Source organism: Danio rerio, chromosome 15 (assembly GCF_049306965.1).
Source record: "Danio rerio strain Tuebingen ecotype United States chromosome 15, GRCz12tu, whole genome shotgun sequence".
Classification (NCBI taxonomy): Eukaryota; Metazoa; Chordata; class Actinopteri; order Cypriniformes; family Danionidae; genus Danio; species Danio rerio.
In genome coordinates, this window is record NC_133190.1 from 25,034,840 (window position 1) to 25,058,046 (window position 23,207).

General features: G+C 38.0%; 1 protein-coding gene across 8 annotated transcripts in view; it reads left to right on the top strand.

Moving 5' to 3' along the window:
• The window catches only part of grik4 (glutamate receptor, ionotropic, kainate 4), a 647,232-nt gene that overhangs the window by 26,458 nt on the left and 597,567 nt on the right, over positions 1-23,207 (top strand). For 3 of the 8 annotated variants that reach the window (XM_073923687.1, XM_073923681.1, XM_021466413.3), the window contains exon 1: positions 5,191-5,739. The exons of the other annotated variants lie outside the window; for them this stretch is intronic. The gene's annotated coding sequence lies outside the window, so the exon portion shown is untranslated. Of the gene's footprint in view, positions 1-5,190; positions 5,740-23,207 lie in introns of those variants that run through there. 8 annotated transcript variants of the gene reach the window in all.

Here is a 23,207-nt window from a genome sequence, read left to right on the forward strand (position 1 = left end):
GCTCGCATTCTGTTGCTTTGGCTTCGATGCCAGGGGAATCAGAACGACGCCTCGAATATACATTTGTTGTGTAAAAAGATGAAATTTCATATCATTTGTGGTATAACAAGCAAACATGGGATATATGACATTTCAGATTTAATTTCAGCTGAGTACAGAATGAATCTGCTGCCTCACGAGCTGCGTTTCAGAGAAAAAATCCATTAGAAGAAAAGTATTAGATAACTTTCAAACTTGGCTCACTTAGATATGCGTAATGCGAATCTTAAATCACTGGCTCGGATCATGCAGTTACTTCTGATATGAGGTTAAAAGTGTCATTACATCTTTGGAGATTAAATGTCTGTGCTTTCTGTTCCTTCACTGACAAGGTGAGTGTGTGTCTTTATGACAGATGAAGTGGATATGCGTTCGTACATTTCATCAAACTTGCAGGTCCTCTCCTCTTTACAGATGTCAGATGTTTCCTTTACGAGGACGTTTCATGAGAATCCCAGTGGGAGAAGGCCATTGACAGCATACCTAGAGGAATAAGTAGGCCCACGCAGAAGCCGAAATGGATTTAACCCTCATGACACAATCAGATTCTGTAAACTATTTTCAGATTCTGGGCCCGTTTGGATCAGAAAAATCATAATGGAGTTTAAAGCACATTGCATCTCATCAGCAGCTTCTCAGTAATTGAGTGTATATGTGACTTCATGGTGTTACCAATGATATTACTACACATTACTCTCTCTCTCTCTCTCTCTCTCTCTCTCTCTCTAAAAAAATACTAATAAGATAAGAAGTTGGTTAGAATTAAAGTATTTAACTCATTGAAATTAACGGAATTCACTTCCATGTTTGCTCAAAAAAAAGTCCAGATTTGTGAAACCGACATTCTTATTTTTTAAGAAAACAACATTACTTTGAAATGTTTGATAATGATACTAAGTATAATTTGAGCCCTTCCTGGGTCAGTTGCCATTTCTGTGTGGAGTTTGCATGTTCTCCCTGTGTTCGAGTGAGCTTCCTCCGGGTGCTCCGGTTTCCCTCACAGTCCAAAGACATGCGGTATAGGTGAATTTAATAAATTTTAACTGGCCTTAGTGTATGTGTGAACTAGAATATATGGGTGTTTCCCAATGATGGGTTGTGGGTGGAAGGGTATCCGCTGCATAAAACATATTCTAGATAAGTTGGCCGTTCATTCCACTGTGGTGACGCCTGATTAATAAAAGGACTAAGCCGAAAAGAAATTGAATGAAAATTTTCATTGTCAAATTGTCAATGAGCATAAATATTAATCAACAAAATTCAGTCACACCAATCATTTTTGGGGTAAAGCAAAAAACGAAAAGGCTAACTACCGCTAACTACCGTACATAATATGATGATTTTTTTTGAGACTAATATGACTTCAGAGATAATTTCACTTTTTTTTTGACACTGCACTGACGACTCACAGCAGGAAGGTCAAAGGTTCGAGCCCCGGCTGGGTCAGTTGGCATTTCTGTGTTGAGTTTGCATGTTCTCCCAGTGTTCACTCCGGTTTTCCATACAGTCTAAAGACATGTGCTATAGGTGAATTGAATTGAAAATAGATTGTCCATAGTGTATGTGTGTGAATGCAAGAGGATTGCAGCTGGAAAGGCATATGCTGAAGCAAAATGATTTGATGAATGAATTTGTGACAAACTACTTCATGCCTTCATGAGCAGAATACAAAGTGTGTCATTGTTACGGTATATATTTTCAAACATCGCTGCATGAAAACTAGAAAAAAAGAAACAAATATTAGATGCATTTTTTGGGATTTTTTTTTTCAAAACTGCCAGAAAGGACCTGATTGTATTATGAGGGTTAAATGTCTTAGTATAGCAGAAAACCTTATTAAAAACTATAAATATTTAATAAAACAAAATGGATGGATTTTTAACTTCATTAATCTTGTTCAAATTCTGTCAGTGATTTGACTTAATTTTTTAACTTCTATAAATGAAGACATAATTACAAAGATTCATGTCATGTTTTTACTTGCGTTCTGATTTGAAATTTTGCTTTATTTTTATGCACTAATAGAAATATTCATTTATTCATTTTCTCTTCAGCTTGGTTCCATTATTAATCAGGGGTCGCCACAGCGGAATGAGCTGCCAACTTATCCAGCATATTTTTTACGCAGTGGATGCCCTTCCAGCCACAACCCAGTACTGGGCAAACACCCACACTCTCTTGCATTCACACTCATACACCACGGCCAATTTAGCTTATTCAGTTCACCTATACTGCATGTCTTTGGACTGTGGGGGCAACCGAAGCACCCAGAGGAAACCCACGCCAACACAGGGAAAACATGCAAACTCCACACAGTAATGCCAACTGACCCAGCCAAGGCTCGAACCAGCGATCTTCTTGCTGTGAACTGATTATACTACCTACTTCACCACCGTGACACCCAGAAATATTTTAAATTGTAAAGAAAATATAAACTTGGTTTTGTTTATCAATAGTCAGGCTGGTTGTTTAACCTTGGAGGTGGGAGAAACACTCTAAAACTTTCTAATAAACCTGTTTTTTTCCTGACTGGAGACACTCTTTCTTGACGCTGACCCATAAATCTGCAGAGCTTTCAAGTCATCAGTTTAGCAGAGCCTCCTTCTGCCCCCTTTCCCCACCTCGTCTCTGGGAGTTCAAAGTATGCATCTCTGTTGGAATGACAGGTCGCATGATTGCTGTATGTTTGAAGGAAAAGGTCACATGGCTTGACATCTGTTCTTATTATCCAGCTGCGAACATCGACGTAGGGACAAAATGTCAAGAAAACGTGGATTAGCTCTGGCTAAGAACGTAAAGGGCTCTGCAAGAGCTACGTCTCTATTAAAGGCACATCATAAAAGGCAGGATTGTTGTGTCTCAACCACAGATGCGTATCTTCTCCTCACGACGATTATGCGTCCATTTAGCCTAAATCTAGCTCTCGGCCCGTGGAGATTTGTCCTCGCTTAGCAGAGCTCCAGCCTTGCTGATTCACAGGCTCTTCTACAGGGATGCTGACACACAAACTATCGAACACCTGCACTGCTCACTGACTCAAGGTTTAGAAATGCATTAAATTTTAAATACATCATTAAGGGCGGTGGGACGAATGAGAGGCCTCATTAATTATTACCTGCATAGAAAAAAAAAACTTGCATTCTCCAGATCTCTTGTTTGTTGTTATTGACAGTGATTAATAATTTCTGCACCACGCACACAAGTAAAATTATCATTTATTGGAGTCTAGTGCGCACGGTTTAACTATTTCAAGAGGTAATTGTATGGAGAGCTGTGGTGGATGTGAAGAGAAAGAGCCTTTGATCTCATGATAATGTGTGAATTTCCTTTTTTGGGCAGTGCATGGAGTAAATGAAAGAGCTCCCATCTCCCGCATCCTTCATCTGCTGTGCAAAGAGTTTACTGATGCTGCTGACAACCTGCTTGCTCAAATATGAATTTCTACTCACTCTCGTGATTCATTTTGGTCAATTGTTATTCATCCGTGATTATTCCGCTCAGGCTGAGAGCGTGTTCACAAAACCATGTGGAGTATGGGAAGATGTGATTAATGAATTACTCATTGGCAGCAAACAGCGATGCTTTTGTCTAATGCAGCCGATCAGAGAGCACGTTATGTTCACCTGATGAGAAATACGGGGGAACTTTGGCTCACATACAGCATGACAGAGCAAGAAAGAGAGGAGGCTATTTTTTGAGGAGGCTGCTTTGGTGCTGGGAACCGATCGCTGGTTCTCACGCATTTTTGATTTTGTTTTAAAAATATTTGAACCAAATGATTTTCCCGAATGAAACTGGGTTACTTTTAGGCTGAATTACTTACATCTAACAGAACAAAAAAATAGGCATTTTTTTCCTGCATTATTCAGTGACTCAAAACCAATGGAGCGAAACATACAGCGCAAGCCAGTTTGATTCCCAAACAAACAACTCGTATGAATCGGTTCTTTTCAGAAAATGGAACAAAAAATTATGCATTTAAGCCGTTTTTTTAAGACGAGCAGTTTTTTTTTTTTGCCTTCACTAGCCTAATTTTTGTGGCGACTTTATTCAGTTAAAAGGCAAAACTCACATATTGACGTATAAAAAGCTACATTCATTAAAATCGGTAAACCTTTAGCACCATTTATTCCAGATATTGGTAAACTGTGTAATTGATATTTACACAGGTAACACTAATTTTACCTCGTAATCCTGCTTGCAAGCTCCATTGCTGTGTGACATCGTGATGAATCAAGAAAGTTCCATGAAAAATGAATAAACCAGTTGGGTCAAAATAACTCAACTCAGATGTTCAAAGGATAGAAAACCCCTTACTGCCTTCTCAGTTGGGTTGACCAGGCATGGGTAACCCAACTGTGTGTTTGCAGCACTCCAGCCCAGCTGTTTTAACCCTGCCCAAAGATGTGTTTACAGAAGTAACCCTGCATTTTTTGTGTGTGAGACGATGCTTATTATATTTTAACATTAGGAGAAAGAGAAAATAAAGTGAAACATGTAGGTATGACAAAATGAACAGGCCTACCAATGGTTCCTGTTGACATATTATATTATGAACCAAACTCATCACATCAGGCTGAATGAACGGAAACTGTAATTTTTTGAGTCATCTAATGGATGACAGGCTAATCGTGTATGACTCTGAATGGACTAAAATGTAGCCTGTGCTCTATTTTTAATTTATAGGCCAAGCAAACTACATTTAACGATTTAAAAATGTTGTTTTCTTTGTTTGTCATTTTAATTAGGCATATTAGTCTCGTGGTCTAAACACTTCAACAAATGATTTTATTTTAGGTGATCTGCTGCTAAATCTAACTTAAATTCATTGTTGAATTCTGTAATAGACTGTTTTGAACAGACTGCTGAGGGCAGTAAAAGCAGCTAATATTCTCTTAATATTTCAGAGGAATTCTCGCAAGTATTTCCTCCGCAAAAGTACTAAAAGATCTCTTAATGGAATCGTCAAGGTAAACGAAGAGCCCGAATCTCTCAAATCTTTTCGATTCCCATTCATATAGGTATTTTAACGGTCTAAGTCGCATTTTAGTCGTAAAGAAATCCCACACAGCCAGAAAGATGCACTGAGCCGAGTGGGAGACCGTGTATGTGTGTTTGCGCGTGTGTGGAGAAGAGAGTGAGAGCTGTTTCAGTGCAGGTCCTGAGGCAGAAGACTGAGGAGAGCTATCGGGTTCTTATCACACGCGTTCAAAACCTTTATTCAAAGCTACTCATTTCTGGAAAGAGGGAAAAGCAAAGTGAAGAAAAGAGAGCAGAAGAAGAACGCCGGTCGATGCTTGACTTAATTTGACACGAAAGAGGATATCTGTTTCATTTATTTCTCACTGGGATGCGGATTTTCCTCCTCCTTTTCTTGACAGCGCGCGCTTGCCCCGCATCTCTCGCATCACACGGATATATACGGAGAAAAAAATAAGATGAAGTGGCCTTCGAAAGTAGTTTTTGACGGCGTGCCGTCCGCTAAGGCTTCGTTTTTTCTTTAATCGTGTTGAAGAGCGCTGCACCGGGCACCACAGAACAGCGGGAATTGACAAGGCACGCGCGCGCAGTGCTTATAAAACAACAGCTGATCATTAAAGCTCATATTAAGCCAAATAAAACACTCGCAGAAGAATAAACAGCGGTGATTTCGTTGCTCCGAAACCGAGGAAGCATTAATAAACGACGAGCTTAAAACAGGTAAGACGATTCGCTTCATTGCTTCATGCAGGTCTATTCTGCCTTTAGTTTATTCAACATGTGATGGATAGGTTTGCATGGGAAATTGCTTTGGATCCCGAGACTTTAAAGCCGTGTTTGGATGTACATCATTCTGATTCTGTGGACACACGGCGTGGGAATCATTGATGTTGAATCAGCCTGACAAATCGGCTAGATAGGCAGAACTTAATAAATTATTACATGCAATTTCAAACATTTAGAAGCTTTTGTGTGCCAAATGCACATTGAAGTAAATTGTCACAATTGTTCTGCATTAGTCACAGCAACAATTGATAGTCAATGAACACTGCATGATTTGCATGATAATTAGGTCCCCTTTTTTGGTAAATTATTTATAACTTAAGTCCCTCTAGTTTAATCACTGGTTACTTTTTATGATAATTACTGCTTTATTATTCTACACGCATTTGGGATTATGAGACCTTGTGAAATAGAATGTGAGCCTGTGATGCAAGAAACTTAATTGTGCTCGTGACTCCCCAAGCATACACGTAAAGTCAAACATTAAACCTTAAATCCAACGAAGTCACCCTAATCTCAGCTATATGTGAACGATAAGGGTTACGGTGCTTCTCTGTTTTATAGAAGAAATATGTGTACACAGTGCGTTGGATGTGCAACATGTGTGTCTTGAACTTTGCAGCATCTCGATTCAGCCCTTGAACGGAATGATTTGATTAGTGGATGATCTTAAATCCACCTTGATGGCAGATGCTGAAGTAATCTAATGTCTTTGAGAGCTTCGTCGGTTGTGTTGAAGGCTTTTGGCTGAAGATGTGGGTGAAATGGGTGTCATCTTTGCACCCCCTGGTGGTTAATGGCAAGCGAGTCTGGAAGTAAAAAGTCTGCTTTAATGTCACAGTCATTATTTGCTCTCACTGTGAGCTTACTTATCTTCGTTAAATGGAAACACCGTGTTTTACAGAAGCCAAATTCTTATGCAAAGCTATAATGTTCACTTAGTAATAATAGTGGCTTAAATGGGGAATTTCCCACACTGTATGTCAACACAAAATCTCTTAAGGCTAGAACTATGGGGTTGCTCTCTTCTTTTATAAATGCAAGGATTCCTGAATCACTTAAACTGCATCTCTGTGACAAATCTGTACAAATCATGCCATCTAAAAGATTCCTTCACTAATTTGCTTATTATCTGGTGGATACATTGTTGTGCCATTAGGTGGCGATAAGTGAGAGTCTTATGTGTGGTTTAAATGAGTCATGGAGTCATTCACTCAACGATTCCTTATCAAACAAGTCTTTATTTATTCTGAAAATATGCATTTCCATGTAAATCTAGTAAGAGAGAGGAGTAAAAGATCATTTTAGTTATCTGCACCAATATAATATTAATGATAATAATTTACACATTCCACATGGCATGTGTTATACTTTTCTGTACTTCTCCATACTACAGTTTTTAAACTTCTGGTAAAAACTATAGAAATTTAACAAAGTTTAACTAATCATGATTTTCAATACAGTTTTATGACATTTCGTCATTTATAATTTTTTCACCTATACTGCCTAAGCTCCTCATGATGGCTGTGAAGGGGGCAATCATGAGCACATTCTGAAAACTAAAATGATAAATAGGACACCCATATGATCTTGTGGACTTAGTATATATATTATAGGTGGGCATAGATTAATTATTTTTAATCTAGATTAATCTCACTGTAGTCTTGGAATTAATCTAGATAAAAACGGCTCATTTGAATTCTGCCGAAGGCATTCAGAATATGTGTGCTACCTAAATAATAAGTCTTTGAGAACAGGTTTCTCAAGTCAGGTGGCGCATTAGAACAGGGGCCCATCTCCTGTTTCCAAAATGCATCACAAACTGCTTGAGAAACTGCTCTACTATGATAATTGGTGATGAAAATAAATGATGTTCAATAAGATGTACTTGTGTTAACTGTTTATTCAGTAAACTGTAGGTCTACGTGAGCTCAAAACAGCAATTTTTGATCACCTTAATCCGACTAAAGTCATAACTGAACTAAACAGAAATGGAATTAAGATGTGGAGTATGCATATATTAGTGGCATTTTTTAAATAAACATCGCAATCAAACTATTACCGTCATGTAGGACTTTTCGACATATTTTCCATGAAGATCCACACACATGGAGACAAACATACATATATATATATATATATATATAACATACATATATATATTCTATGCTTCATGGGAATGGGTGTGTAGAGTTCTTGAGCTTGTTGTATTTAACCAAGTGTGCCGCAAGCCTACTTTCGAGTGAAGGTTTCGGCCGTTAGATCGCCCCCTGGGGGCTGGCTGCAGTACAAGTCATAAAGCCCGCCTCCTCCGTGTTAATGAAGGAGACTTGAGCCCAAATAAAAAGAAAATATTACACTTGCAATAAAATGTCCCGAAAGATAGTTCTGGTCGATTAAGGCACTGGTTATTGTGCTAAAATAGGTGCAGATCTTCATTTTTGTAAACAGTTTGTTTTTAGCAGTAATTTAATGCTGGGCGTGTCATCGTGATTGACAGCTGTGATTGACAGTTTCTCAAAGCGCGGCGTCTGAGCTTCGGCAGGAGACTGAAGTAGACTGAAATGTTATTATTCGATTTCTGTGTTATTTTACCATGACAAAATGAGTTCAGCAGTAAACTATAGTTTCTGACATACATGATCCTGGTGGAACACTGTTTATTCGCTAAGTTCAGGGCTTTTTTCGGGCTTTATTAGTTTGCTGATACACGCCTAGCCACCCAGATAGCAAAACACAGTTCCGGCTAGATTCTCGCCTGCCGGAGACTTATCTCTTAGAGCTCAGACTGACTAATGTTACCTCTGCTGGACCTACTCCGGATGCCTGGACTCACTGCCCGATTCCAGTCCGAGTCAATCGAGCCAGATGCGGCGGCCGAGCGAGCCGGCGCTGCCGCATGCGAGCCGGAATCAGCCCGCGACGCCGCGAGTAAGTTGTGCGCTGCGGCCTGGAGCTGGTGCGATTGAATATATAAAACCCTCATATTTGTTAACGTTATTACATCCATTTGTGTTGATATGACAGCAAACGCATGCTGAGAAGTTCGGGGGGCGTAGTTGATTTTACATAAAGCGTTTGATTGGAAGCTCGACTACGCTCATTTTCGCGGCTCCTCCTCTGGCTCCATCAGACAATCCTTCTGCGCATGTCTGGCTCCAATTTCAGCAGTCTTTTGCGACAGTTTGTGCCCGTCAAGCAGGCGTTTTGCCCTCAAGGCGTTCAATGGGAAAAAGGGCTGTCGCGTCGTCCATATTTTTTACAGTCATTGTATTTAACCTATTTATTTATTTATTTATTGGCAGAATTATCGATAATATTGACTCCAGTTGAAACTCCACATTTAATTAATACAACATTTTAAAAAGTTTCAATAAAAGTGTACTGTAGTCAACATTTGAAGTGGATCAAATATTTTTTTCTTCAAATTGTCCTAAAACAAGAATGTGTGTTGTTGAATAGTTTTGGGAAAACTTTGATTAAATTGATTTGTATTCACTTCAAATGTTGACTACTGTACTACTGCCTGACAACCTTGTAGTTCACAAGACATCTTGATTTAATTGTTTACACATAATTATAAGGAATCATTTCTCCAACAAATACCTGAATTACTAATTCATCTGACCACAGTACACATTTCCACTGTGTGATGATCCATCACTGATGCCTCTGAGCTTAGAGAAGTTGACTGCACTTTTGGACACAGTTAACATAGGGCTTACTTTTGGCACAGTACACTTTTAATTTGCATTTTTGGTGTTTACACCGTGTGATTTTCATCAGATCACTGTTGTTTTCACTTTACATGACTATCTGATAGCATTCAGTGGCTGCTGTGTTCACATTGCACAATTTGCGACAGGAGCTTATACACTGCGGCTTGACCTTACTATAGGAAGAATTGCTGACAACTCTGTCTGGCTCACAAAGAACATTTCACAACCACACACCCACTTGACCCGATAAGGGAATATTGCAAGATCTTCTGTAAAATCAGAGGTCTCATGTGAGACTATAAGGGATACTCTGTTGTAGTAGGCTTGACAAAATAACAAAAAGACATGGGTGCTCCTGCCTAGGTTTTACCAAACATTCAAAAAGAACTGAATCCATCATGTTGTGTATTGGCTGTAGGTCATCAATGTGTTTTTCAGCCAGAATTCATTTTAACATTGTACGATTTGCATTGGATTGCAGACAGTTCCAGTTATTTACAGTAGCATGTCAAATATATGCCTGTGCTGTGATTCTCTATGATTGCATATTTGATCATTTGCTTCGTGACTGCCAGTTTTGTGAATGAGCAGAGATTTGACTGCTATTCCGGGCATTTGCTGGGGATTTCACAAAACCTGTCAGTGAGTGAAAATCAGGGCTAAAATCGTGCAGTGTGAATTTGGCATTAGACCATCCAAGTAGAACCCTGGAAACGTTTTTTTTTTTTTTTTTTTTTTAGCTGTAACCATGCTACTTGAATGTTCATAAAATGGAAGTCAACAGCTACGGGCACTTAGAGAGTCAAAATAGCATATGCTTATAATAATGATAACAATATTTATAACTCTGGTCTCAAGTGATACATTGAGATCTCATGAAGGGAAATGATTAGTCTAAGAAAGTAACTGAATGTTATTTATAACATTATTATCTTTAATTCAAAGCTTTGGCAAACATTCCTAAGCACATAATGGTACAATAAATACAGAGATAAATAGATTAACTTCATAAGACCTCAGTAAATTTTTTGTACCCATGGGTATTTATTTATTTTTGGTATGAAATGAGTGGCCCAGTGGTAAGCACTGTCGCCTCACAGCAAGAAGGTTGCTGGTTTGAGTCCTAGCTGAACCAGTTGGCGTTTCTGTGTGGAGCATGATCTCCCCATGTTCGTGTGGGTTTCCTTCGGGTGCTCCAGTTCCCCAGACAGTCCAAAGACATGCGCTGTAAGCTAAACTGAATTGAATAAACTAAATTGGCCAGTGTGTGTGAGTTAGTGTATGGCTGTTTCCCAGTGCTGAGTTGTTTCTGGAAGGACATGTGCTGCGTAAACCTATGCCGGAATGATTGGTGGTTCATTCCGCTGTGGTGACATAAAATAGAGACTAATCTGAAGGAAAATGATTGAAAATGAGTGTTTTTAAATGCTTTTTCTTATAATTAGTCTATTATATATTTTGATTTTTAAAGTGCTGGTAGCTGGAAACCTTCGGTAAAAGTCACCTCCATCTTTGACCTGAGGGTGAGTAAATTAACCACAAATTTTTATTTTTGGCTGAGCTGGCCCTATTGTTATTTCAGAATTGTTACTGAAAGATTGATGACATTAATTAAGTGTGTGCAGTATTAATACTTTTAATTCAGCCAAGCCCAATGGATTTGACCTGTAAAAGCTGTCATTTATGTGTGAACATGGCCAAACAACCAAAATTGTATTACTGTATATTGGTAATAAAACACTGGTAGCAAAATTCGAAACGTTGAGTGTGCAGTGTTCTGCTATAACTCAATGGAACAAAGACATTCACTTTATCTCATTTATTATTTACTGGCATATTTATTCTGCATCTAATAAAGTCTGCAAAGTAAAGTTTGCTGCAGGCATGAGCATGCTTGAATGGGTTTCCAGAAGGCCTCTTTTATCGTGTTGTTGTGAAATTGCTTCTACGTACATATATCCTCTTTTATTAATTTGGCTGCTGAAATGTAAAAACAGCACTGGATTTGATACTTTATTTAAAGCATAACATTATATTTTGAGCTTGTTTTTCTGTCTGACTATATATGGGGCAGAACTCCTGTATGTGTTTGTCCGTATATTGACCCCTGATTTTGGAAAGCTATTGTCTATGCAATTCTGTTAATGGTGTTGAAGTCACTTGCAGTTTCTTCTTATTTTGAACTTACTATTGATTTTCTGCCAAGTTGGTAACAAGCATGCACACAACTTTATTACATACAATATCATAAGCTTTTAGGCACAGTTTTTACAGTACAGCCTACACAGCATATTGTATAATGGGGGAAGTGATATAAATACTTGGTAAACGAAAAACAAAACAATCTAAATCATTCCTATTACACATCATATACACCCCCTGGCCAGTTTATTAGGTGCACCTTACTCATACAAGGTTGAACTCCTTTTTGCCTTAATCCTTCATGGCATGGATTCAACAAGGTACTGGAAATATTCCTCAAAGATTTTGTCATGTTCCTCAAACATTATGCAGTTGCTGCAGATTTGTTGACTGCACATCCATGATGCGAATCATTCGTTCCACCATATCCCAAAGCTGCTCTAATGGATTGAGGTCTGGTGACTGTGGAAGCCATTTAAGCACCGTAAACTCATTGTAATGTTCAAGAAATCAGTCTGAGATGATTTGCGCTTTATGACATGGTGCGTTATCCTGCAGGAAGTATCCATAAGAAGATGGGTACACTGTGGTCATAAAGGGATGGACATGGTCAGCAACAATACTCAGGTAGGCTGTGGCACTGACATGATGCTCAATTGGTACTAATGGACCCAAAGTGTGCCAAGAAAATATCAGAAAGTAAAAAAAAATAAAATAAAATAAAACACAGAATAGCTTAAGGGTGATTAAATTATGGGGTAATTTTCATTTTTGGGTGAACTATTCTTTTAAATATAAAACAATGCATATATACAATAATACAGGTGTTCAATCTAATTAACTAAAAACAAAAAGCAAAAATGAAACAAAAGGAAAACTATAACCCAGAAACAGAGCTGACACACTACAGTTCACCCCCCTCCCAAAATGATGCGTCCTGCTCCTCACACAAAAAAAGGGAAACAACTGAACAACTTTTACTTACAGCTACTTTAAAGATGCAGTTGTGTCTCCTGGCAGTTTTGCTTTTTCTTTTTTTTCGGCAGTGGTAGCAGGTCTGCTGTAATTCAGTGATATCACCAGCGTGTAATCATGGCTAAAGGTGGCAAGAATATTTTCAGCTTTTACTCCAGTCTGACTGTATTTGGAGCAGAACTGTTTGTCCAAATAATGACCCCTAATTTAGGAAGGCTTTTTTTTAGGCATTTCTGTTTGGTGCTGCTATTGGAGCCAAAGTCATTTACATCTTTTTTTTATCAGAATTACAATGAAGTTTTTGTTGATTTTTCTGAAACATTGATATATATGTAAGCAATATCACACTTCATATCGGCACTAGTGTGAGGTGCGTTGGTGCCTTGAGTGTATGAGTGTAATATTGCGTTATACAACAGTTTTACTGCATAATAGTGTATCTAAAACAGAAAATCAAACTAAGTCTAAACTTTTTTTTGTATGAGGAACTACTTTCTTCCGCCATACCTTCATACCTGCAGCTGACGTCAGAACAGAAGAAATCATTACTTCATAAACATCCCTTTACAGCTAGTAGTTAAATGATTCTCTAGTGTAAAATCTAAAGTGATGACAAAACAGTTGATATTGCCTACATTTTAAGATTATAAGGCTGAACGAAATGAAATGCCATCAGTCTACAGAGATTTCCCTGTATTTTAGTGTTGCAATCGAGAGATCACAATAATCAACCCCAAAAAAGCCAAAGTAAAGCAAACTCTACCAGATTATTAAGGTATAAATACAGCACTACAACATACAAAAGAGAGAGAGAGATCAGCTTAAAGTATCACCTGTTTTATAATTATTTAGTCAGCTGTAATTAGAATTGGTTTTCGCAGAATTTTTCTTCTCTAAGGATTTATTATGCTGTCTCTGTCATCTTGTGGCAGAACGTCAACCCTCTTTGCTCTGCTCAATGGCAGGCTAATGGCCACCGATGTGCTGAATTGTAAATATTTAAATTAGACACTGTCCTAAATAAACTGCATTGTTGCAATCTAAACAACTACATTATCACCTAAAAATCCTCAAAAGTACATTTAAATTGTCTAACAGCTGTGTCAATTTGTGTTGGGACAACATGAAGGAATTGTGTGGAACCCTGCATTTTTGTAGCTTAAATCTCTTAATACAATTCTGGAATTTTTTTTGGGACAACTTAATTATTTCATGTTCAATCCACTTACACAAACATAATCGATTTGTGTTAGGACACCCCAACATTTTTTATTGTGTAGTATAATGGGGAAATACAGAGTGACAGAGAAAGAACAGTACAAAAAGGCCAAAAAGGAATATATTTTAAAAATATCCATAACAAGGATCAAAGGAAAGGATCATGTATTTTGTGAACATCCCCTGGTTTCTTTTAGTTACAGCTTCTTTAAAGATGCAGTAGCATCTCTTGGCATTTTTTTTTTTCTTTTTGGCATTGGTAGTTGGTCTGTTGTAATTCAGTATTATCACCAGCATGTAATTATGGCTAAAGGTGGTTCAGTCAAGTGCTTTTGGAATGGTATCTGTACACTGATTTGCATTTGTTTTCACTGAAAGCCCCGTCCCAGTGGACAGAATGTGCACAGCAACTGAACAAACACGATTAAAAAGGGCACATAAAGGCCCACACAAGTTTGGAGTGCGAGTTTGTGGCTGGTAGCGCATATGTATATGCACCTGACAGAAAGCAGAGTAAGATGCATGATCTCATTGGACGCCTGATCAGTTGATGGATAGGTCACGGAGAAGCGCAACTCTCTGTTGTAGTGAAGGTTAACCAACATGCTGTGACAATTTGTCAGTATCGGTGAGGTCGGTCTCCACAGAATTGAGACAAGGGCATCATTCAGCACTTTTCTGTGTTGTTGAGGGCCACTCACAGGATATTTGCCAATCTGTGCAACACCCATGAGGCCAGCCCTTCACAAACTCAACACTCAGCCCATTTTCCTAGCTAATCAAAACCCTTTTTTTTCTGCACATTAAGAGACTTGAGAACAGTTGTGAAACAAACATGCTTTTGTGATGGTCTAAAGTTTGTTCAGTCGGAATTTTTAAGAATATACCAATGAGTTATTGCATGATAAAATTATTTATGATTAGAGAGTTTGCTAAGTGTATAGCTTAAAAAGTTCAAGACACCCTGGAGTACTTTTATTGAGATTTGAACAGATTTGTGTGTGTGTGTTGAGTATCAATCTGGGGGTGATCAAAATCGGTGATGCAGCGCAAGTCTGCTAGTGGAGTGATGACTCGTCACTTTCTCATTATTATTCAGTGCAAAATTTTCTTATCCTATGAGAAGACCCTGCTTCTTTATTATTCTTGAGAGCATGTGCTTTCCGATGGCAAGACAGACTTGCTAAGCTGTAAGACCCAATGACGGGATGAGACCACGCTTGCGAACAGTACAAAGTATTTAGTCATAAAAGAAGGATTGTATGTGTTTGTTTCCATGATTCACGGATTTGTCGCATGTTTTTCCCCGTGATGCTTTCAGGGACGATAAGCTGTTGTTTTTTTTGTCAGGAGAGCAGTACGAGCAGTATGAGAATTTGAGAATGGTGGACTTTTATCAGTTGAGTTTGTTACCATTTAGACACACAGCCTTTATCCGTACTGCTGTGTTCGCCTATTTTTAAAAATCTCCAGATTAATGACCCTGGAACAACATTACAATCAGCCAATCAAAATAAGGGATATGTTTACCTTTTATGTAAAGTTGCGGTTACGTTTATGGACTTCTTTGCGATTGTTTACCAACTATTATTCCCCTCTGATTTTGGGAGTGAATTATAGTTATGGTTTTAGGGGTAGGGATTGGGTGTAGATTACATTTTCCAATAAAAAGGATGTCTCAGGATCAACATAGATGTTAATCTAGGATTATTAATTTATAATTTTTTTTAACAAAATTAAATGGATTAAACATAAAACAATAAGTTGCTCCCAAAAAACCTTAAGAATTGTGTTGTTTCAGCTTATTTTTAGTAAGTTTTTGGTCAGGTTTGGTTGTATTATTTTTATGTTATTGTATTAACTATAATGAACAATGCATTTATTATATATTCATCTTGGTTAATGTTACATGAAAATAAAGTTTTTCATTGTTAACCTACGGTGTGTTAACCAATGATAACAAGCATCAATTTGTAATTTAATAATTCATTAGTAAATATACATCGTTTAATAAATTCAGTATTATTAGTATTATTCATTAAGTTCTACTTAATTGCTAGAACTAAATTACATTATTAGTTCATGTAATTAAATACATTAATAGAAACATTTTAAAGTTTGCCCTTTTAAGTTGTAAATCAAAGTGCACGTAATAAATCTGCAGTCCTGAAAAAAACAAACAAAGAACAAAACAAACTGCAGTTCTGGTTTTGAAATGATTATTGTAATGGTGGACTAATAATAAAAACCACACTACCAAAAAGCAAGCGTTCAGAATGAAATGATAAAAGCATTTACCATGGGTTGTTCTCTCAGAGCCTCCAGCAGCCACGGCCATTTCAAAATCCATACGTCAGTCAATGAGCAGAATATAATGTCAGAGAGCATGACACATCCATATATCTATCCTCTGTGTCTAGTATCGATTCTGTGGTCAGTAATGTTTAACTGAATTTTCCAGGCCTCTTCTCCATCCCAGCGCAGTCAGTATATCATACTTAATAATTATTGGCACAAATCAGTTTAGCCCAGGTGAGCGGCTGAAAATTGCAGCGTCCACAGTGCGTTATTTTCCTCTAGGCTTGCACAAAATATAATAATTTGCCATTTATTCAGCTTTTCTTTTTCCCGATATTACACAGCATGGCTTTTGCACTTCACATCGCACACAACTTGCCACCGTTAACTCTTTGGCTCGTGAAATGCATCAGTAGATTTGAGAGTTAGATGCTTGCCATTTGAATTTTGCAAGATGTTATTTACCGACATTTGATTCGAGTGTTTTGGCTGTCGAGCACATTCTGAATGTCACCCAACCTCCGAAAATGCCTCTTTCATGTTGCCCTGGAAGTGTCAGCTGTCAGATGTGTCTCCAGCTGAGTTCCCTTTCAAGGCCATTTGAGGTCACATGAGCTGCTTTTACAGCACTCACTTTATTTTATCGTAACTTTGCGCGCCACCTTTGTAGTGCAACTCATTAAGTTCATGCCGAGCTGAAACAGCAGCTATCGTGTCAGTCTTGTGATGAGACTGAATGATGCCCATATATCCTGTGAGACATAGTTAGGATGTATGTAGTCTAATATCTCAGAATTAACAATTACACTCGTGTCGGCGGCAGAAAAATGGTCCAAGAGTCTTTTGAAGATGAGCGGGTTCCCTGCAGAGATTTATAACGCGAGTGACTGAAGTATCGTACATGATCTGATGCTTCTGCGCTCACTTATCGAAGACTCAGGGTGAACATAAAAGATTGTTGTGACTTTAAGGATGTGACATGCTGTAATTGACTGATAAATTAATGAAATGTGTGTGTGTGTGTGTGTGTGTGTGTGTGTTTTAAATGACCTTCTAAGGTTCTACAAGGCATAAAAAACCTAGAGGCTGGTCTTATTTAATGCCTGAGGACATTTTTCATCAATCTTGGTAACCTCTAATTTCTTCCTTTCAGATCTTACACCACTTTGCTTTTAAAAGCGATTGCATTTAAATTTTGTCTGTTAAGAGTGGTATATGTGAGTAAGTTTGAACTTCGCCATTTGAGTTGACTGAAATATGGATTTGTTTACGTATGTTATATGCCCATTATGATTTTATTTGTATAAGCATATAATAACTTTTAGCCAAGTACAGTCAGTCAAGGCTGAAATTATTCATAACCCTGGGGTGTGAATAATTTAGCATTGAGTTGAGAAAGGATTAATAACAAAAAACGATCAGCTCTTGAGCCTGACCTTAACAGCAATCTGGAGAGCTTACTGTTGATGTGCTCAGTCTCCCCATCTTTTTACTTCTTTTTTTAGTGTTTTTAAGGTATTTTGTACTCGAACACGAACTACTTTTTAACCCTAGTAAAAATCAGTTGGGGCGACATGGTGGTTCAGTGGTTAGCACTGTCGACGCACAACAAGGTCGCTGATTCGAGTCTCGGCTAGACCAGTTTGCATTTCTGTGTTGAGATTTCATATTCTTCTTGTGTTTATGGGTTTGACATACGCTGCATAAGTTGGCGGTTCATTCCGCTGTGGTGACCCTTGATGAATAAAGGGACTAAGCTGAAGGAAAATAAATTAATGATTGAATTTAAATAGGTCTCAGTAGAGCTGTGGCAAAAAAAAAAAAAATTGAGGAAATGATACTGCATCAATTCTTACGTTTTCTAAATGCATCACAATTTTTTTTTAATCGATTATGAGTTTTTTTATGAGTTATTTTTTTAACAGCACTAAGCTAGTTTTTAACTATACACTCAAATGCTTATAAGAGAGTTCTTTTGCATTCGCCTGAGTGTCATGTAAGGTGACTTTAATATCGAGAGATTAATGAAAACACAGCTCATTATGAAAACTCTTGTAATTTTGTTTTATACGTGATTATTTTAGGTTCATGTGATATTTGCTAGGAATTGGATGCAAGCAGAGTATTGCTCTTTGTAAAGCATACAGTATCATCTGCTGTAAAAACCTTTAAGCTCCGAATCCATTAAAGAGATTCATTTTAAAATTGCAGAAATGATTTCTCAAGCGTGTTTTTTGTTTTTGTGCCACAGCTCTAGTTTTCATTCATTCATTCATTTTCCTATGGCTTAGTCCCTTATATATCAGAGGTCACCACAGTGGAATGAATCGCCAACTATTCCGGCTTATGTTTTACACAGTAGATGCCCTTCCAGCTGCAACCTAGTACTGGGAAACCCACACCTGGGGGAAAACCACACGAACACGGGGAGAACATGCAAACTCCACACAGAAATGCCAACTGGCCCAGCCGTGACTCGAACCAGTGACCTTCTTTCTGTGAGGCAACATTGCTTACAACTGAGCCACCACGCCACCCTCTCTAGTTTTCAGTAAAATGCAAATATGTTTTCTTTATTTACGCTATGCTCTTATCCTTTACCTGTTGGCATCTGTTGTGGCTAAATGTTGTTACAAAAATACGGTAGTCAATGTTTAAAGTGGATCAAAAAGGTTTTTCAAAATTGTTCTAAGGCAAGAATGAGTGAAGTTCAATAGTTTCAGGACAACTTTGATGAAAAGTTTTGAACCACTTCAAATGTTGACTACTGTATATGTCATGAAAGAGTTTTCATTTCATCTAAAAATGACAACGTAAGCCAGAATGTTGCCTCCTTTTAAAAGCGAGGGTGATGTAATGTTAAGTGTAATTTCATGGACCCTTTTAAGACAACTGTTAATTACCATTTACATCAAATTACAAAACACAAATTATCGTTTAGAGTGAAGCAGTGGCGCAGTAGGAAGTGCTGTCGCCTCACAGCAAGAAGTTCGCTGGGTTGCTGGTTCCAGTCTCGGCTCAGTTGGTGTTTTTGTGTGGAGTTTGCATGTTCTCCCTACGTTTGCATTGGTTTCCTCAGGGTGCTCCGGTTTCCCCCACAGCCCAAACACATGCGGTGAAGGTGAATTGGGTAGGGTAAATTGTCCATAGTGTATGAGTGTGTGTGTGTGTGTGTGTGTGTGTGTGTGTGTGTGTGGGCATCCACTGCGTATAAACTTGCTGAAAAAGTTGGCGGTTCATTCCGCTGTGGCGACCCCGGATTGATAAAGGGACTAAGCCGACAAGAAATTAATTGAATGAATGAATTAACTATTGTTTATGTAAGGTGTTTCCAATGCAGTGTCAATGGGCAGGACAGTAAGTTTGACATTCTTACTCTCTTCTGTCTGCCGTTATCAGACTCACCCATTTTTTTTCTTTTTCTGAAAGACTTAACACCATCATGAAGTTTTTCCTTATTATTTCAGCAAATATGATGGTAAAAATATTCTTTTTGTTCTCTCCCATTCACTTTGGTCTAAGTTTACTTAACTATGACGACTTCTGCTACAGAGAAATCCAGGAATGTAAAAAGGGTTCATCTTGTTCTATTCTATTCTATTCTATTCTATTCTATTCTATTCTATTTTGCTTTTCCAGTGAAAAAGTGCTGGGGATGATTTCTGTTGTGTAGTGTGGGGAACATGTGCCACCCATGGTGTAAGCACTCAGTGAATCAGGACCAAAAACATTACTACAAACCGAACCGAGCTACACCTTTAATCCTACTTTGCCATCATGGACAGCTAGGACACAAAAAGAAAAACAACTGAACAAAAGGTTGTTTCCCTGCGTCTAATTTCGGCAAAATGTTTGTCAATTACTGTGTGAAATTGCTAGTTGTTGTTTTGAGATATGGTTGCATGATGAAGGATACTCTGTGAGCAGGAGCTTGCCTTTCATTTTTCTATTTTCTGTTTCACTGCTTTCTCCAGTTTGCCAGACCTGAAAATTAGCATTGTCGACATCAATTCCCTGATACTACCCTCAGCTTCACCGCTGTACGTCCATGAGCTTTCAAAGCCTGGAAGATTACATTGATATACAAGTTAGCATTCTTTTTTCTCATCAATATCATTCAAATTACTTGCATTTTGATGCCAGGCTGTCAAAGCGAGTAACCTCCATAATCACTCACTTCATCAGTCCGACGGCGTTTCTCTTCCTCTCTGCCGGTCTTAAGTCGATATGTGTAGATGTCTGTACACTTTTGAAGGATTCCACCTCCGCAAATAAGCTTCCAGGCTCAGAGAGAAGTTCATCGGAGACAAATGGTGCACATTTCACAGGTAGGCCTTTGCAACCGCTGTGATTTGTTTCATTGCTAATGGGGGCTGAAGTTCCGGAGCCCCAGGCCATTTGCTTTTTGGAGTGGCAGTCGGAGCGAGAACAGCCAGCATCTCTTAACAGCTTTAAAAAAAGATAAAAAAAGAAAAGAACCAAGTGAGTTCTTGGGCTTCCAGAAGACTTTCTCTTTACCTCTTCTCATTACCATACACAGGCTCTACAGACAGAATCTCTAATGTCCACAGGGTGCTTAATGCACCACAGAGGTGACTGCTGAAACTGCCTAATTGGCCGCCCTGGCAAAGCCATATGGAAGATACCTGGGTGATTGACAGAGGCCGTGGAGAAAAGGAGATCCCAAGTGGAAGGCTGGATTGTCCTGGCTCCTTTTTAATCATGTCGTTCAGCATCGTCGATAAGAGATGTTCTGAGATTAGAGTTCAAGGAGGACGGCCTTGGGCTGTGACTGTGGGATTTACTCAACATGTGCTTGGGATGACTGAATCAGTATTCAGTAAGGAGGAGCAGAAGGTTACAGCTGAAGACTGTTTGGTATGCAGATCACATTTTTTATCTAGAGTAATGATGTGGAGACTTGTGGCTTTAGCATGGTGTTTACCGCTGCACGAGTTTTGTAATTTATGAAGCTGATAATTCTGGTTCTTGATTCTGATTGGCTGAGCCAGGCTTGAAGCTGTTGTAAATTACTTTACAAGCATACACCTGTGGCCTCATTACATCACTATTACATCAGCCACTGCGCTACTATGGATACATATATTATGTATTTCAGCTAAATTAACTGTTTTAAAAAATATTTTAATGATTTATGAGTATCCTCTGCTTACGTTATGTCAAAGAAAGTATTCTTATGCGAGAGATGCGTTGGATGTGAAATCCCAGTTTCCATGGTGCAATATATTTTCTGTTTCAGGTATATTAAAGTACATTCATCAAGTTAGAGTGTTTAATAAAGCTTCTTATAGGTGAACTCGCACTATGCTCTGAATCAGTATGGTGTGGTAGAGATAATCAGATGGACATGTGGGAGGAAATATCATATAAAGTGCTAATAAATAAATAAAAAAACAGACTTGTTCTATTTGAGCTTCATAAGATGAAGCTTGTTACAGCTAGGATCATTCTGTTGCCATTTATTGGCACTGTCAGAAACTGTTCTAGTGGAAGGATTGCATTTAATGTTTCATATTTTAGAAAAGTAACATTAACATATTTCTGCCTTTTTAGTATACAGTATGTATTGTGTGGGGTATCCATTCTATATAAGCAATAGGCCCTCTGACGTGAATATAGAACAGCTAAGGGGCCTTAGGCACTTACGGTCATGTCTAACCTCTGCTTGACAAGCTGTTCTAAATTCAGGTTGGGTATCATTTGATTTATCATTGATTCTATTCATGATTCTGCTTCTCCATTCTTTTTGTAGAACAGTTTCGATTCCAGTGTGGTGAAAAAGTCAAATTTTATAAATCACACACTTGTTGACTTGTGCAGGGCTTATGAATGGCTTGCCTGAGCTGTTGACTATAGCACAGGATAGCACTCACACTTTATATTATTTAGATCCCTTAACAGGAATCAGAATATGTAATTGTGATGAACAAATTACATTCAAGTGTATAATAGTATGCGAATTCAAATGTTTTAATCAAATACATAAACCCTATTCTATATTATGTGTATGGGAAACAATAAGCAGAATCAATTTTCATTTGGGAATAAAAATCCATTTTCTAAATTTTGGATTTCTGAATATGAACTGATTTTTGATTCCTATGTACACTAACTTTTTGGGTATCAGTAAAATCCAATTTAAAAAAAACATGCTGTAAATATTGTGAGATATAATAACTATCAAAAGATTCAAAGTAAATCGGCACACTGCCACTTTAGCTCTCAAAAAATTTTATTTAGTCAAAATTACAAAAACACTACGTTTCGACCGACATGGTCTTCACCTGATGAAGACCATGTCGGTCGAAACGTAGTGTTTTTGTAATTTTGACTAAATAAAATTTTTTGAGAGCTAAAGTGGCAGTGTGCCGATTTACTTTGAATCTTTTGCTACTTATGTTTGTTTTTTGATCGTGCACCTGCCTTCAAGATTTTTCTAGATGTGCGCACATTTCTGTTTTTTGCATATAATAACTATGACATAAACTCTATTTGATCACATTAAATGTGTTTTATGGCATATGTTTAGCCATCGTCATTGTCACACGATCATTCAGAAACCATTATAATTTGGCTTATGGTAAAGGGTATGGTTTATCAGATTTGATATGCTCTGCAGTACTTCTGTGAACCCCAAGAGTCCTCTAACTCCCATTTGAAAACTCTAGCTGTAGTAGAATTTAATGCTCTAAACTCTGCTCTGCCCATTTCATTGAACCTTTCTCAAGTTCCCATGTGGTTATTTTGGATTAACGCCTGTGCCAGTTCATCTCTGCCTGGTGACAGGATCATTATCTTCCAGACCTTTGCAGGTACAGTTACAATTGAATCTATACTAGTGTTTTTTTGGATTGGCACAAGGACAGTAATGACCATGAGGAGACTAAGACATCACATTAGTGCCAGTAAGATATTTGTCATAGCCATAACCTTCCACTTGGAAAACCATCAGTTATGTTGCAAACATTGTACATTTAAACAAATGAATACAGTTGGCATAAAAAGCACGCAATTAACCAACAATCTGCTTTT